At 39.2% G+C, this 15,661-nt stretch overlaps 1 pseudogene; it reads right to left on the bottom strand.

Annotated features, from left to right (window-relative positions):
• Positions 1-13,845: 13,845 nt before the first annotated feature.
• LOC127674421 (UBX domain-containing protein 2A-like) lies at positions 13,846-14,405 on the bottom strand (annotated as a pseudogene).
• Positions 14,406-15,661: the final 1,256 nt, after the last annotated feature.

Here is a 15,661-nt window from a genome sequence, read left to right as displayed (position 1 = left end):
TGAAAAGGGAATCCATTAGAACAGGATAAGCTGATCATGCAGGTCTGGGAGGCCTGTGGTGACTTAGGATCTGGGTGACCAGTAAACTTGGAAGACATCTAGATCTCATGGTCTGGTAGATACTCAAAAAATCTTTCCAAGTCCTGCAGCAAATATGTGTAAGAGAAGTGTGGAGTACCCATTGCTCAAACACTTTCAGCTCCTAATCATTGACGTGTGGAACTTGCCCCTGGCTACTTTGTTCTTCCCATAGTGGAAAAAGTAGAGCTCCCAAGTGTTCAGGACACATTCCCCCCCCCCACACACACACATTGCTCAAGGCTATTTTGGGGGCTTCGCATAACATCCACAGCAAAATATTATGGAACAACTCCTGGATAGTATATCCTCTGAACATGAGGTTTAGCAGATAAACCTTTAACTCAGTCTTTTATTATCATTTCTTTTTTTCTTTCTCCTTCCTTCTAGACTCTTTCTTGCCTAGCTACCCATTACTCATCTTTTCTCCCCTTCTTCCCTCCCATCTCTATCTCTACTTCTTTGTTTTATTGTCATTACTTTTCACCTCCTTTGGGAGAACTGCAGTAAAGGCTGGGGACACAATACCAGTGAGACAAAGGTTCGGCAAGTGATCCACTTCCCAAAGCAATAGAAGGGAGTTGTAAAGCACTGAAAGACTGGAAACCATCTGTGGTGTCCTCAGTGTATGTAGTTGGAGTGTGCAAGTGCAAGAAGCAGAAGGGACTGTCATTTTTTTTTTTTGTGGGTGAATTCAAGTAGAAGTGCTGTAAGTTGCTAGGTGTGGGGTAATCATTTAGTTGTACCACAGAGTTAGTTTCATAAGATAGAGAATTATATGACCTGGTGAAAGGTCTACTTAGAATGAAAATTGAAATGACAATTGGAGAGGGAGAGCTGCTATTGTCAGACAGACTCTGAGTTGCAGACAATGAAAGTAGCCAAGGCTGAAAGTAGAGAACCTCAAGGTTCTGGATACAAAGGAACAGTTATAGAACCACAGTGAGACAAAAGAATATATGAGCAGCTTTTGTGTAGGTGATGGGAGGAACACTGGGAATTTTGCTCTCTCTGTCTCTCTCTTTCCCTCTGTGTGTATGAGAGAGTGTTTATTTTATTATCAATGCCTGTGTATTTGTGTATGAGCATTTGTGTGATTATATATAGGGCATAGAATGGTAGAAGTCTCATTCCCATCCTCTGCTACACACATACACACACACACACACACGTGTGTGTGTGTGTGTGTGTGTGTGTGTGTGTGTGTGTGTGTATTCCTGGATCCCTCCATATACTCATCGGTTGATCCTTTAGTCCCTGGGAGCTCTGAGTGGTCCAGTTAGTTGATATTCTTCTTATGGGGTTGCAATTCCCTTTGGCTCCTTCAGTCCTTCCCCTAGTTCTTCCATTGGGGTCCCTGGGATCAGACTGATGGTTGGATATAAGTATCTGCATCTGTATTGGTCAGGTGTTGGTAGAACCTATCTGGGAACAGCCATATCAGGCTACTGTCAGCAAGTGCTTCCTGGCGTTAGCAGCAGTGGCTAGGTTTGTTGTCTGCAGATAGGAAGGATACTTAGGTGGAGCTGTCTCTGGATGACCTTTCCTTCAGTCTCTGTTCCATTCTTTGCCTTTCTTTTGGACAGGAGCATTTCTGGGTTTAAAATTTTGAGATTCATGGGTGGCCAGATCCTTCAACTGGGGTCCATGCCTTTCTACTGGAGGTGGTCTCTGCAGATTGTATCATACTTTTGTTGAGTATTTTGGCTAAAGACATTACCATTGGGTCCTGGGAGCCTCTAGATTCCCTGGAGTCTGGAACTAACCTAGGGTTTACCCCAGTTCCCTATCCCTCTGTGCTACATGCTTCTATTCAATTTTCTGACAATCTGTACTTCTCTCCTGTCTCTCCCAGTACCAATTTCTGCTCCCTTTTGCCTCCCCCTCCTCTCTCTCTCCAAGGTCTCTCCATCCTTCTAGCTCCTGTGAATATTTTGTTCCCTGTTCTATGTAGAATTGAAGAATCTACACTTTGGTCTTCCTTCTTAAGTTGAAGGTGGTTTTTGGGTTGTCTTTTGGGTATTCTGAACTTCTGGTCTAAAATCCACTTATCAGTGAGTGCATATCATATGTGGTTTTTGGTATTTAGGTTACCTTACTCAGAATGATATTCTCTAGTTCTATCCATTTGCCTGTGAATTTCATGAATTCATTGTTTTTAATAGCTGAGTATACTCCATTGTACAAATGTACCACAATTACTATATTCCTTCTTCTGTTGAGGGACATCTGGCTTATTTCCAGCTTCTGGCTATTATAAATAAGGCTGCTATAAACATAGTGGAGCATGTGTTCTTTTTTTTTATACTGGGGCATCTTTTAGGTATATTAGCCCTCTATCAGATGTAAGGTTGGTAAAGATATTTTCTCAATCTGTGGGTTGCCATTTTGTCCTATTGACAGTGTCCTTTGCCTTACACAAGCGTTGCAATTTTATGAGGTCCCATTTGTTAATTGTTGATCTTAGAGCATGGACCATTCATATTCTGTTCACAAAAATTTCCCTGTGCCAATGTGTTTGAGGTTTTTTCCACTTTCTTTTCTATTAGATTCAGTGTATTTGTTTTTATGTGGTGGTCCTTGATCCACTTGGACTTGAGCTTTGTATAAGGAGATGAGAATGTATCAATTTGCATTCTTCTGCATGCCAGTTGAATTAGCACTAGTTTTTGAAAATGCTGTCTTTTTTTTCCACTGGACGGTTTTAGCTTCTTTGTCTATGATCTAGTCACCACAAGTGTGTGAGTTCACATCTGGTTCTTCAGTTCTATTCCATTAATCTACCTGCCAGTCTTATTTCTCTGACTAGAACTTTAAGTATTATATTGAATTGACTGGGAGAGAAAGGATAGCCTCTTGTTCCTGAAAATGCGTTGAGGTTTTCTCCAATTGGATTAATTTTGTCCATTGGCTTGCTGTATATTGCTTTGATTATATTTAGACATTATATCATTCTGGCAGGAAGCATGGCAGTGCCTAGGCAGGCATGGCATAGGAAGAGGTAAGAGTTCTACATCTACTGGTGGTTTGAATGCCACCAATAGAAGACTCTAAGGAAGAGGAGTGTCTCAAAGCCCATCCCCTACTGTGACACAGTTTCTTCAATAAGGCCAAAATTACTCCAACAAGGCCACACCTCCTAATAGTGCCACTCCTTGGGCCAAGCATAATCAAACAACCACAGATGTTAAACATTTTTTTTTGTTGTTTCTCAGCAATTTGTGTCACACATTTTAATACCTCTCTGTTGTTTTACAGCTAATTTTAATTGGGTTATTTAATTTCTTTCTGTTCACATTTTTTAGTTCTTTGTTTTGCTCTAGACACAAAACCTCTATTAGATAAATAATTGGTAAATATTATTTTTCTCATTCTATAAGCTGATGCTTTACATAAATGATGTCATAGGATTTTCTTTTGCTTTTATTAGATATTTGCTTTATTTACATTTCAACAGGTATCCCCTTTCAGTGTTACCCCTCTGAAAATCCCATATCACATCCTGCTTCCCCCTGCTCAAACCCCCTCTCCAATTTCCTCACTTGCGTTGCCCTATTCTGGGAAATTGAGTCTTCACAGTACCCATGGTCTCTCTCATTGATGTCTGAAATGGTCATCTTCTGCTACATATCTAGCTGGAGCCATGGGTCCCTCCATGTGTAATCTTTGGTTGGTGGTTTAGCCCCTGGGAGCTCTGGGGGTACTGGTTAGTACATATTATTGTTCCTCCTGTAGGGCTGAAAACCTCTTCAGCTCATTGGGTCCTTTCTCTTGTTGCTCCATTGGGAAGCCCATGTTCTTTCTATTGGTTGGATGTGAGCCATGGGTATTTTGATCCACTTTCCATTAAGGAACAAAGTATCCACACTATGGTTTTCCTTTTTCTTGAACTTCATGTAGTCTGTGAGTTGTATCTTGGGTGTTCCAAGCTTTTGGGCTAATATCCACTTATCAGTGAGTGCATACCATGTGTGTTCTTTTGTGATTGGGTTATCTCACTTGGGATGATATTTTGTTGCTTCATCCATTTGACTATGCATTTCATGAATTCATTGTTTTTAGTAGTTGAGTAGTACTCCATTGTTTAAATGTACCACATTTTCTGTATCCATTCCTCTGTTGAGGGACATCTGGGTTCTTTCCAGACTCTGGCTATTATAAATAGGGGTGCTATGAACATAGTGGAGCATGTGTTCTTATTACACATTGGAGCATCTTCTGGGTATATGTCCAGGAGTGGTATATTTGGGTCCTCAGGTAATGTTATGTCCAATTTTCTGAGGACCAGCCAAACTGATTTCCAGAGTGGTTTTACCAGCTTGCAATCTCACCAGCAATGGAGGAGTGTTTCTCTTACTCCACATCCTCTCTAGCATTTGCTGTCCTCTGAGATTTTGATCTTGGTAATTCTGACTACTGAGAGTTGGAGTCTCAGGATTGTCTTGATTTGCATTTCCCTCATGATTAAGGATGTTGAACATTTCTTTAGGTGTTTCTCAGCCATCTGGTATTCCTCAGTTGAGAATTCTTTGTTTAGCTCTGCACCCCATTTTTAATAGGGTTATATGGTTATCCGGAATCTAACTTCTTGAGTTCTTTGTAGATATGGGATATTAACCCTCTATAGGATGTAGGATTGATAAAAATATTTTCCCGATCTGTTGGTTGCTGTTTTGACCTATTGACAGTGTCCTTTGCTTTACAGAAGCTTTGCAATTTTATGAGGTTCCCTTTGGCAATTCTTGATCTTAGAGTATACGCTGTTAATGTTATATTCAGGAAATTTTACCCTTTGCCAATCTGCTCCAGATTCTGCTGCACTTTCTCTTCTATTAGATTCAGTGTATCTGGTTTTATGTGGAGGTGCTTTATCTACTTGGACTTGAGCTGTGTACAGGGTGGTAAGAATGAAGAATTTTTCACCCTTCTACATGTTGACTGCCACTTGATCCAGCACCATTTTTTGAAAATGCTGTCTTTTTTTCACTGGATAGCTTTAGCTCTTTGGCATAGATCAAGTGACCGTAGGTATGTGGGTTTATTTTTGGGTCTTAAATTCCATTCCACTGACCTACCTGTCTGTCACCATACCAAGTATACTATTATATAATCTGCAAATAGTGATACTTTGACTTCTTCCTTTCCAATTTGAATCCCTTTGGCCTCCTTTTGTTGTCTAGTTGCTCTGCCTAGGACATTGAGTACTATATTGGACAGGTAGGGAGAGAGTGGATAGCCTTGTCTAGTCCCTGATTTTAGTGGGGTTGCCTCAAGTTTCTCTCAATTTAGTTTGATGTTGGCTACTGGTTTGCTGGTATATTGCTTTTACTATGTTTGGATATGGGTCTTGAATTCCTTATCTTTCCAATACTTTTATCATGAAGAGGTTTTGGATTTTGTCAAATGCTTTCTCAGCATCTATTGAAATGATCATGTGATATTTTTTAGTTTGTTTATATAGTGGAATACATTGATGGATTTCCATATAGTGAACCATCCTTGCATCCCTGGGATGAAGCCTACTTGATCATGGTAGATGATCATTTTGATGTGTTCTTGGATTCCGTTGGCACGAATTTTATTGAATATATTTCATTGATATTCATAAGGAAAATTGGCCTGAAGTTTGGTTTCTTTGATGGTTCTTTGTGTGGTTTAGGTATCATAGTATTTGTGGCTTCATAAAACAAGTTGGGTAGTGTTCCTTCTGTTTCTATATTGTGGAATAGTTTGAAGAGTGTTGGTGTTAAGTCTTCTTTGAAGATCTGGTAGAACCCTGCATCGAACCCATCTGGTCCTGGGCTTTTTTTTTTTTTTTTTTTTTTTTTTTTTTTGGTTGGGAGACTATTTTTTTTTTTTTTTATTTTTTTCTCTTTTAGTCCCGTAAGCCCCCTTCTCTTCCCCTGTCCTCCCTCCCACCCCTTCCCAGTTCCCCGTTCTGGTTTTGCCAAATACTGTTTCACTGAGTCTTTCCAGAACCAGGGACCACTCCTGCTTTCTTCTTGTATCTCATTTGATGTGTGGATTATGTTTTGGGTATTCCAGTTTTCTAGGTTAATAACCACTTATTAGTGAGTGCATACCATGATTCACCTTTTGAGTCTGGCTTACCTCACTTAGTATGATGTTCTCTAGCTCCATCCATTTGCCTAAGAATTTCATGAATTCATTGTTTCTAATGGCTGAATAGTACTCCATTGTGTAGATATACCACATTTTTTGTATCCACTCTTCTGTTGAGGGATACCTGGGTTCTTTCCAGCATCTGGCAATTATAAATAGGGCTGCTATGAACATAGTAGAGCATGTATCCTTATTACATGGTGGGGAATCCTCTGGGTATATGCCCAGGAGTGGTATAGCAGGATCTTCTGGAAGTGAGGTGCCCAGTTTTCGGAGGAACCGCCAGACTGCTTTCCAGAGTGGTTGTACCAATTTGCAACCCCACCAGCAGTGGAGGAGTGTTCCTCTTTCTCCGCACCCTCTCCAACACCTGCTGTCTCCTGAATTTTTAATCTTAGCCATTCTGACTGGTGTAAGATGAAATCTTAGGGTTGTTTTGATTTGCATTTCCCTAATGACTAATGAAGTTGAGCATTTTTTAAGATGCTTCTCTGCCATCCGAAGTTCTTCAGGTGAGAATTCTTTGTTTAACTCTGTACCCCATTTTTTAATAGGGTTGTTCGGTTTTCTGGAGTCTAACTTCTTGAGTTCTTTATATATATTGGATATTAGCCCTCTATCTGATGTAGGATTGGTGAAGATCTTTTCCCAATTTGTTGGTTGCCGATCTGTCCTCTTGATGGTGTCCTTTGCCTTACAGAAACTCTGTAACCTTATGAGGTCCCATTTGTCAATTCTTGCTCTTAGAGCATACGCTATTGGTGTTCTGTTCAGAAACTTTCTCCCTGTACCGATGTCCTCAAGGGTCTTCCCCAGTTTCTTTTCTATTAGCTTCAGAGTGTCTGGCTTTATGTGGAGGTCCTTGATCCATTTGGATTTGAGCTTAGTACAAGGAGACAAGGATGGATCAATTCGCATTCTTCTGCATGCTGACCTCCAGTTGAACCAGCACCATTTGTTGAAAAGGCTATCTTTTTTCCATTGGATGTTTTCAGCCTCTTTGTCGAGGATCAAGTGGCCATAGGTGTGTGGGTTCATTTCTGGATCTTCAATCCTGTTCCATTGATCCTCCTGCCTGTCACTGTACCAATACCATGCAGTTTTTAACACTATTGCTCTGTAGTATTGCTTGAGGTCAGGGATACTGATTCCCCCAGATTTTCTTTTGTTGCTGAGAATAGTTTTAGCTATCCTGGGTTTTTTGTTGTTCCAGATGAATTTGATAATTGCTCTTTCTAACTCTGTGAAGAATTGAGTTGGGATTTTGATGGGTATTGCATTGAATCTGTATAGTGCTTTAGGCAAAATGGCCATTTTAACTATATTGATTCTACCGATCCATGAGCATGGGAGGTTTTCCCATTTTTTGAGGTCTTCTTCCATTTCCTTCTTCAGAGTCTTGAAGTTCTTGCCATACAGATCTTTCGCATGTTTGGTAAGAGTCACCCCAAGATACTTTATACTGTTTGTGGCTATTGTGAAGGGGGTCATTTCCCTAATTTCTTTCTCAGCCTGCTTATGGTTGGGAGACTATTAATGGCTTAATGACTACTTCTATTTCTTTAGAGGTTATGGAATTATTTAGATCATTTATTAGATCCAGATTTAATTTTGGGCCTGATATGTGTCTAGAAAATTGTCCATTTCATCTAGATTTTCCACTTTTGTTGAGTATAGGCTTTTGTAGTAGCATTTGATGATTTTTTTTATTTCCTCAGTATCTGGTATTATCTCTCCCTTTTCATTTCTGATTTTGCTAATTTAGATACTGTCTCTTTTCCCTATGGTTAGGTTGGCTAAGAGTTTATCTATCTTGTTTTTTCAAAGAACCAGCTCCTGGTTTGGTTGATTCTTTCAATAGTTCTTTTTGTTTCTACTCTCTTGATTTTAGACCCGAGTTTGATTATTTCCTGCTGTCTACTCCTCTTGGGTGTATTTCCTTCTTTTTGTTCGAGAGCCTTTAGCTGTGCTGTTAAGCTGTTAGTGTATTCTCTTTCCAGTTTCTTTTTGTAGGCACTCAGAGCTATAGGCTTTCCTCTTACTACTGCTTTCATTGTGTCCCATAAGTTTGGATAAGTTGTGTCTTCATTTTCATTAAATTCTAAAAAGTCTTTGATTTCTTTCCTTATTTCTTCCTTGACCAAGGTATTATTGAGGAGAGCACTGTTTAGCTTCTGTGTGTGTGGGCTTTCTGTTGTTTTTGTTGCTATTGAAGACCAGCATTAGTCCATGTTAATCTGATAGGGTACATGGAATTATTTCTTTTTATACCTGCTGAGGTTTGTTTTGTGACCAATTATATGGTCAATTTTGGAAAAGGTTCCGTGAGATGTTGAGAAGAAATTATATTCTTCTGTTTTAGGATAAAATGTTCTATGGATATCTGTTAAATCAATTTGGTTCATAACTCCTGTTAGTTTCACTGCTTCTCTGTTTTGTTTGTGTTTCCCTGATCTGTCCATTGATGAGAGTGGGGTGTGGAAGTCTCCCATCATTATTTTATGGGGTGCAATGTGCACTTTGAGTTTTAATAAAGTTTCTTTTGTAAATGTTGCTTCCCTTATATTTGGAAAATATATATTCAGAATTGAGAGTTCATCTTGGTAGATTTTTTTCCTTTGATGAGTATGAAATGTCCTTTCTTCTTGTTTTGGTTACTTTATGTTAAAAGTTGATTTTATTTGATATTAGGTTGACTATACAAGCTTGTTTCTTGGGACCATTTGCTTTGAAAATGGTTTTCCAGCCTTTTATTCTGAGGTAGTGTCTGTCTTTGTGTCTGAGCTGGGTTTCCTGTGTGCAGCAAAATGTTGGGTCCTACTTATGTATCCAATATGCTAGTCTATGTCTTTTTATTGGAGAATTGAGTCCATTTATATTAAGAGATATTAAGAAGAAGTGATTGCTGCTTCCTGGTTTTTTGTTATTAAAAGTGAAGTTATGTTTGCATGTCTCTCTTCTTTTTTGTTTGTTAAAAGAAGATTAATTTCTTGCTTTTTGTAGTGTGTAGTTTCCCTCCTTTTGTTGGTGTTCTCCTTTCATTATCCTTTGAGGGGCTGGATTTGCCGAAAGATATTGTGTAAATTTGTTTTTGTCATGTCATACCTTGGTTTCTCCTTGTATGGTAATTGGGAGATTTGGTGGGTATAGTAGCCTACATTGGCATTTGTATTCCATTAGGGTTTGTATAACATCTGCCCAAGATCTTCTGCCTTTCATATTCTCTGCTGAGAAGTCTGGTGTTATTCTGTTAAGTCTACTTTTATATGATACTTAACCTTTTCCCCTTACTTTTAAAAATAGTCTTTCTCTGTTTAGTGCATATGGTGTTTTAATTATTATGTGACAGGAGGAATTTCTTTTCTGGTCTAGTCTATTTGGAGTTCTGTATGCTTCTTGTATGTTCATGGACATCTCTTTCTTTAGGCTAGGGAAGTTTTCTTCTATAATTTTGTTGAAGACATTTACTGGCCCTTTAAGTTGGAAATCTTCACTCTCTTCTATATCTATAATCCTTAATTTTGGTCTTCTCATTTTATCATAAATTTCTGGATGTTTTGGGTTAGGAGCTTTTTGCATTTTGCATTTTCTTTGACTGTTGTGTCAATGCTTTCTCTGGTATCTTCTGCATCTGACATTCTCTCTTCTATCTCTTGTATTTTGTTGTTGATGCTTGCACCCATGACTCCTGACTTCTTTCCAAGGTTTTCTATGTCCAGAGTTGTTTCCCTTTGTGATTTCTTTATTGCTTCTACCTCTATTTTTAGATCCTGGATAGTTTTGTTCAATTCCTTCACCAATTTTGTTGTATTTTCATGTAGTCCTTTAAGGGCTTCTCCCTGTTTACTTGTGTTCTCTTGTATTTCTTTAAGGGAATTATTTATGTCCTTCTTGAGGCCCTCCATCAGCATCATGAGCTGTAATTTTAAATCTGAGTCTTACTTTTTCTGATGTGTTTGGGTATCCAGGACTTGCTGTTGTGGAAGAATTGGGTTCAGATGGTGGCATGTTGGCATGATTTCTGTTGATAACATTCCTAAGTTTGCCTTTTGCCATCTGGTTATCTCTGGTGTTAGTTGGTCCTGCTGAGTCTGTCTGGTGCTTGTCCCTCCTGTTTGCCTGCAAGCCTTTCTCAGCACCCCTGGGTGACCAGCTCTCCCATGGCACAGAGTGCTGTGAAAATGCCCTGCTTGTGGGTGCAGGTGGGACTCTGGCTGACCCTCTCCCAGCTGCTTTGGTACTCTGGTATTCCCTGTGCTCCTGTCTGTACCTACCTTCTCAGTTGCAGGAGAGAAGATGCCAGTCTTACCTCTAAATGTGGGAGTCAAATTACTCCCTACAGATCAGTTATCCCTTGACAGGATAGGTGCACAGACAGCTGTGGTGCTGCCCAGCACCTGGGTGCAGGTGGGGCCATGGTGAACCCTGTCCCAGCAGTTCTGGCACTCAGGTGTTTCCTGATCCTGACTGTACCTGCCCCCTCAGTATCAGGAGGGAAGACCATTTTTGAAATTTTTAAGCTTCATAAGGTTCTTATCATTAATTGTTAGTCTTAATGCCTATGTTAAAGTTATCTGTTCAGATAGTCATTTTCTGTGCCAATGATCTCAATATTATTTCCTAATTTATCTTCTTTTAGATTTAGCATAAGTTCTTTTTATTTTGATCATTTATTATTTTTTCACACTTTGGAAGATTGCAAGTGGAATTCAGGCATCCTATACCTATCAAACAATGGTGCTGCAAGACAATCTCACCCCCATCCTAATTCAAGTGCTTTGGGAAACACTTCAAAGGTGATATGTGCCTGAAGCATGCTGGATACATGTGGCTAGTAGATGTCCAGCAACAAGGAGCATATATCAGTGTCCTCCATCAAGGTGTGTCTGTGTAGATGATGAGGCTTTGTGCAAGAATTGAACTTTTCCCAAAAATGCAGGCTAGTAATGTGCCTTGTGATGGGTTTTTCCTCATCATCCCAATGCTATATAACCTTTTAAATGTAACAGTTTGTTCATGCATTGTTGGTAACACTTTGAGGAGCTTCCTTCTTTGGTCACCTTTCTTATGTACTGAGACAGCTCCTAGATTCACAGTTATGGAACCCCCTGTAGCCCTTCTCTGTTATGTGACAGGTTACCCTCTGCCAAGCATATCTGTGCACAAAGATGGAATAATGAGTAGTGCATATATACATGGAAAACGCTTGATGAGTTCCACAGGCATGTAAGTAGGGGACTGCTATGCATTATGTGTGAGTCTCCTGCAGAGAAAAAACACTTCAGAGAATCCAGAAGCCATGGTAAAGCATGCTGCATGTAGCAGGTGTGGAATCACAGACAAAATTCACATGGATATGAACAGCTGGATTGTGTCAGAAGCTGATTAGCAATCCGGCCCTCACAAGGAGGCCAAGTGAGCACACGTGGCAAGGGTAGTTCTAGGACATTAGGGTAGAGAGGTATTTGATATTGTGGTGGTGTGAGTATTGTCACTTGTGGTCAAACACATTAGACCATTGGGTGGGATCCCAATGAACTGAGCCAGTCAATTCATTGGAGTGGATGGACAGGTACTGGTGAGAATTAAAAGCAGGTCAGCTCTCTTGGATTTCGCTTGGCAATATCCAATTGGTTTCCTGAGCTGTACTCAGTCAAGAGTGAATATGGGAAAACAGTGACTGGGCCGGATATGGGTGTACATAGGCTATTATTCTAAAAAAAAATGCTTGTTTACTTAAATAAAACCACAGTGCCATTCTTTCTTTGTGTATAGGTTGTCATAATTCAACATATGTTCTACAGAGGAAAAATATTACACATTGTAGAGAGGGTTTTGGTGCTATAGAAAAGGAAAGAATAATATTCTGAGGGATTGTGGGTGAAGAAAATGGCATTGTGTGAAAGAATAAGTAGAGATATCATGAGGATAATGATATCATAATGCATGCCTATAATACAAAAGAAATGCCTGGGAGCCCATGTGCAAGCCTAAGGCCAGGTAGGCAGGTGGCAGCTTGGATACAATGGTTTTATTTATTGGGTATTTCCTTGTCCACAGATGAAATCCTTATACAACCTGTGATTTCAGCAGGTGCATGCTGACTATAATGCTAGCTGGTGATGATTAGAGCTGTGAAAGATGTCTAGCAGATTAAACTCTGAATGTATAACCAGGATACCTTATTGACGAGTTGAGGGTCTATAAACAAGATGATCAATGGTTTTGGGAAGTGGCTGTCATATCCTATAAGACTCTGGGTTAATTTCTAAGAAGACAGATTCTCTAGAGATACAAACACTTGCTTGTGTGTTTCCTTTTTTCACCCCAGAGCCATCTTCTTTCAGGTTTAAAATCAGTTTTGTTACAGGCCATGTTTGAGGTAGGTGCTAATCTCCCTGTGGGAACTTCCCCTCCCTCCCTGTCTATGTCCTATAGTTTCTAGAAGCTTGCTGGTAGCACAGTTCCATGGAGTCAACAGTTCCATGGAGTCAACATACACCATGTAGATTCACTCTTGAGTCTGGGACTGGTGAAGAGTGTAAGAAATAATGATGGGCTAAAGGGAGAGCAGTTTATTTCTTGTGAGAAATAATTGTTGAGACAGTATGACAGATCTCAAAATTGAGGAGGCAGATTGCTGGAGGCTTTGACTAAGGGAAGGCTGTTTAGTAGTGAAAAGCATTTCCCAAGGGAAAATGATGATCCCACAGGAATCAAGAGAAGATATCTGCCATACCTATGTTGGAATGTGTGTGTGTGTGTGTGTGTGCACATGCATGTGTGCTTCTGTGCATGTGTGTATTTGAGTACATTTAAAGTGGTAAGACCCACTTGTTCAACTCCCTTCTCTTATGACTTTTTCCTTAGCTTATAGTCTAACTCTATAAGGAAAAAAACTAGATTAAAGAAACTTGTGAGTTTACTTTGAGGATACCAGGACTGTGGTGGAAAGAGAGTGTGTAAGGAGGCAGGGGTACAAATGTAGTACTGGATTCCTAATTGAAGTTATGAAACCTGGGGTCATATATGCTAGGCAATCACTCTACCAGTGAACTACACCCCAGCACATAAAATTACATATAGAAGGTTTATAAATGCAGGTACATTATGCTGATATTATATTAAAGTACACAACTTTTCCTAAAAGATAATATACATCTTGCATAATATTTCCAAATTAATATTTAACTATCTCTTTCCACCACAGAGTGAAAACTGAGAAGATCTAAGGATTAGGCACAGGTAATATAATAATGACATTGATGCTTTTAACACATTACCTACAGTATTTTGATGTATTGGCTTTTAAAAACTGATTTAGCTAACCTTTATATAAATATATGCTGTTTGGAAAAGATATTTGAATATTCCTACTGTGAATACTATGTCAATTTAGAGCACATTAAACTAATGACACAGCTATTTAATATATTATATTGGTTAACTAGTATTTTAAAATAATGCATTTTTTTCTGAGTAGCTTTTTGAGAAAAGTTCATTGACTATTGTTTATAGCCATATGATACTCTCCTAACTTGTGATTATTGAAATGGCTGCTCATAAAGCATTAAATAGTGCCCAAACCACGAGTTCAGTCTCATTTTTACTTCTTTACTTTCAACCATCATTTCTCTTGGTCTTTCAAAAATTAAAGCCATAAGTTTTCTGAGGTCTCTGAATGATTGCAGCATTCATCACATCTTCTTCCAATGTGAACATCTAATCTAGAAACCCAAGGAAAGGAAAACCTGTTGCCAAGGCAATGGGATGGCTTCCTTGAGATCATTGATATTTTTGAATCAAGACTTTAATGTGACTCACCTTATGAGAAATTAATCTCTAGAAGTCCTTTGTTTAGTCACTAACCTGATATAGATACCAGTAATGGGCTCTAAATTGCTCAATGAAACAGATAAATACTTTTATTTTCAATTTTGATAGTCTTTGCTTTAGAAATGATTTTAGATGTAGCACTTCCTAGTCTGTGACTCTGACAGTACAAGGGTATACAGTATTAGTTTTTTATCTTTAACATCTATGTCCTCTTTATCAACAATTTTCGATAATTCTGAAGGTAATCCACATACCCTTTTGATGGAGTTTTGAAACTACTGTCTTGCACTTTAGAAGTTAAAGTAACTTCTAAAATGATCATTGAATCCATATTCCCACAATTTTATATTTACATCTCCCCATTTCATATGTTCATTGGACAAACATTTCATTTGGGACAAACCTTCTCTGCTTTGCCAAAAAGGCTGTCAAAAATATTCCCAGTCCTTTGTTGATCATGAAGGGCCAATTGTCTGGAAGTTCTGTTTCATGAATCAATACTTCTTTTATACTTTCAAGATTATCTACTTATTTGTCTTCCTGCTACTCAGAGTGTGTCTCTGCAGCCTAGTCTCCCAGCCACTGTAGGCAGCAAGTGGCACCTTGGTTGCTATGCTGGAGCCCCTCAGTCCAGGAGTAACTGGAGACTTTCTTGGCATCAGAACACTTGTGGCAGAACCAGAGATGATTTTTGAGGCAGATTTTTTCTTTTATTGCATGTGGAAGCTTCTGTCCTTCTTCACTCTTTGTTCTCTACAACACTGGCTGTAGCATGCTTGATGCTGGGGTTAAGATGACAGGTGAGGATCTTGAACCAATGCACAAGTCAAAAAATTGCCAATAGTTCAGGCACTTGTGCACATTTTCTGCCCCAGGTTCTACTGGTTTAGTTATGAGGTTTCTGACATATATTATAGCTAGGAATGGGGTTTCTTTAGCATTCCTGCATTCATGGATCTAGTACATTAAGGAGGTACTATTCCCATAATGGAGTATTTCAGTTCAGTGCAAATGAAGACCCTCTTGTGCCTTTGATCCTTGGGGCAGATACCATGGCTCAGGTTGAGGATCATATCTCTGCCTAGAAACAGCTAAGTTAGTGTGTCACAACCTTGTTGCAGGTAATTGTTGGCATTTTTTAAGGAAATACATCCCTGAAGTGGAATTTAATTGCTCATGCATCCAATAGATCTTCATGATTTTATTGGCATGTTTGTGAACCAGTCTATTGTGTTTCCTTAAGAACAGTGTAGAGGTCTCCTGCGCTCTTTGGTGTCCTGGAAGAGTAAAGGTCCTGGTGACCAATAATGACCTGGGTCTAAAAGCTCCAGTGTCACTTAGGAATCCTAGGAAACAGGCTCTAGGAGACTCTAAAATTCATGTTTGACATGAATATGAGTTACTTACTGCCAAGAACTTTTAGTCTGGGCCTAAGAGATATGGGGAATTTCCTGGACTCCCTTCCTGTGGTAAAGGAATGCGTCTGACTTCCCAGTTCACTAGGCTTTATACAGCATTCCTAGATTTCTGGGCCTCCTCAACTTCATACACAGCTCAATTCTTACAGTCACATTATTCCTTTGATATTCTTGCTTTTTCTCAAAGGGTTGTGAAAATAGTGATT

The sequence above is a fragment of the Apodemus sylvaticus genome, chromosome X (genome assembly GCF_947179515.1).
Source record: "Apodemus sylvaticus chromosome X, mApoSyl1.1, whole genome shotgun sequence".
Classification (NCBI taxonomy): domain Eukaryota; kingdom Metazoa; phylum Chordata; class Mammalia; order Rodentia; family Muridae; genus Apodemus; species Apodemus sylvaticus.
Note: the sequence above shows the minus strand (reverse complement) of the source record. Positions and strands in the feature narration are given on the sequence as shown.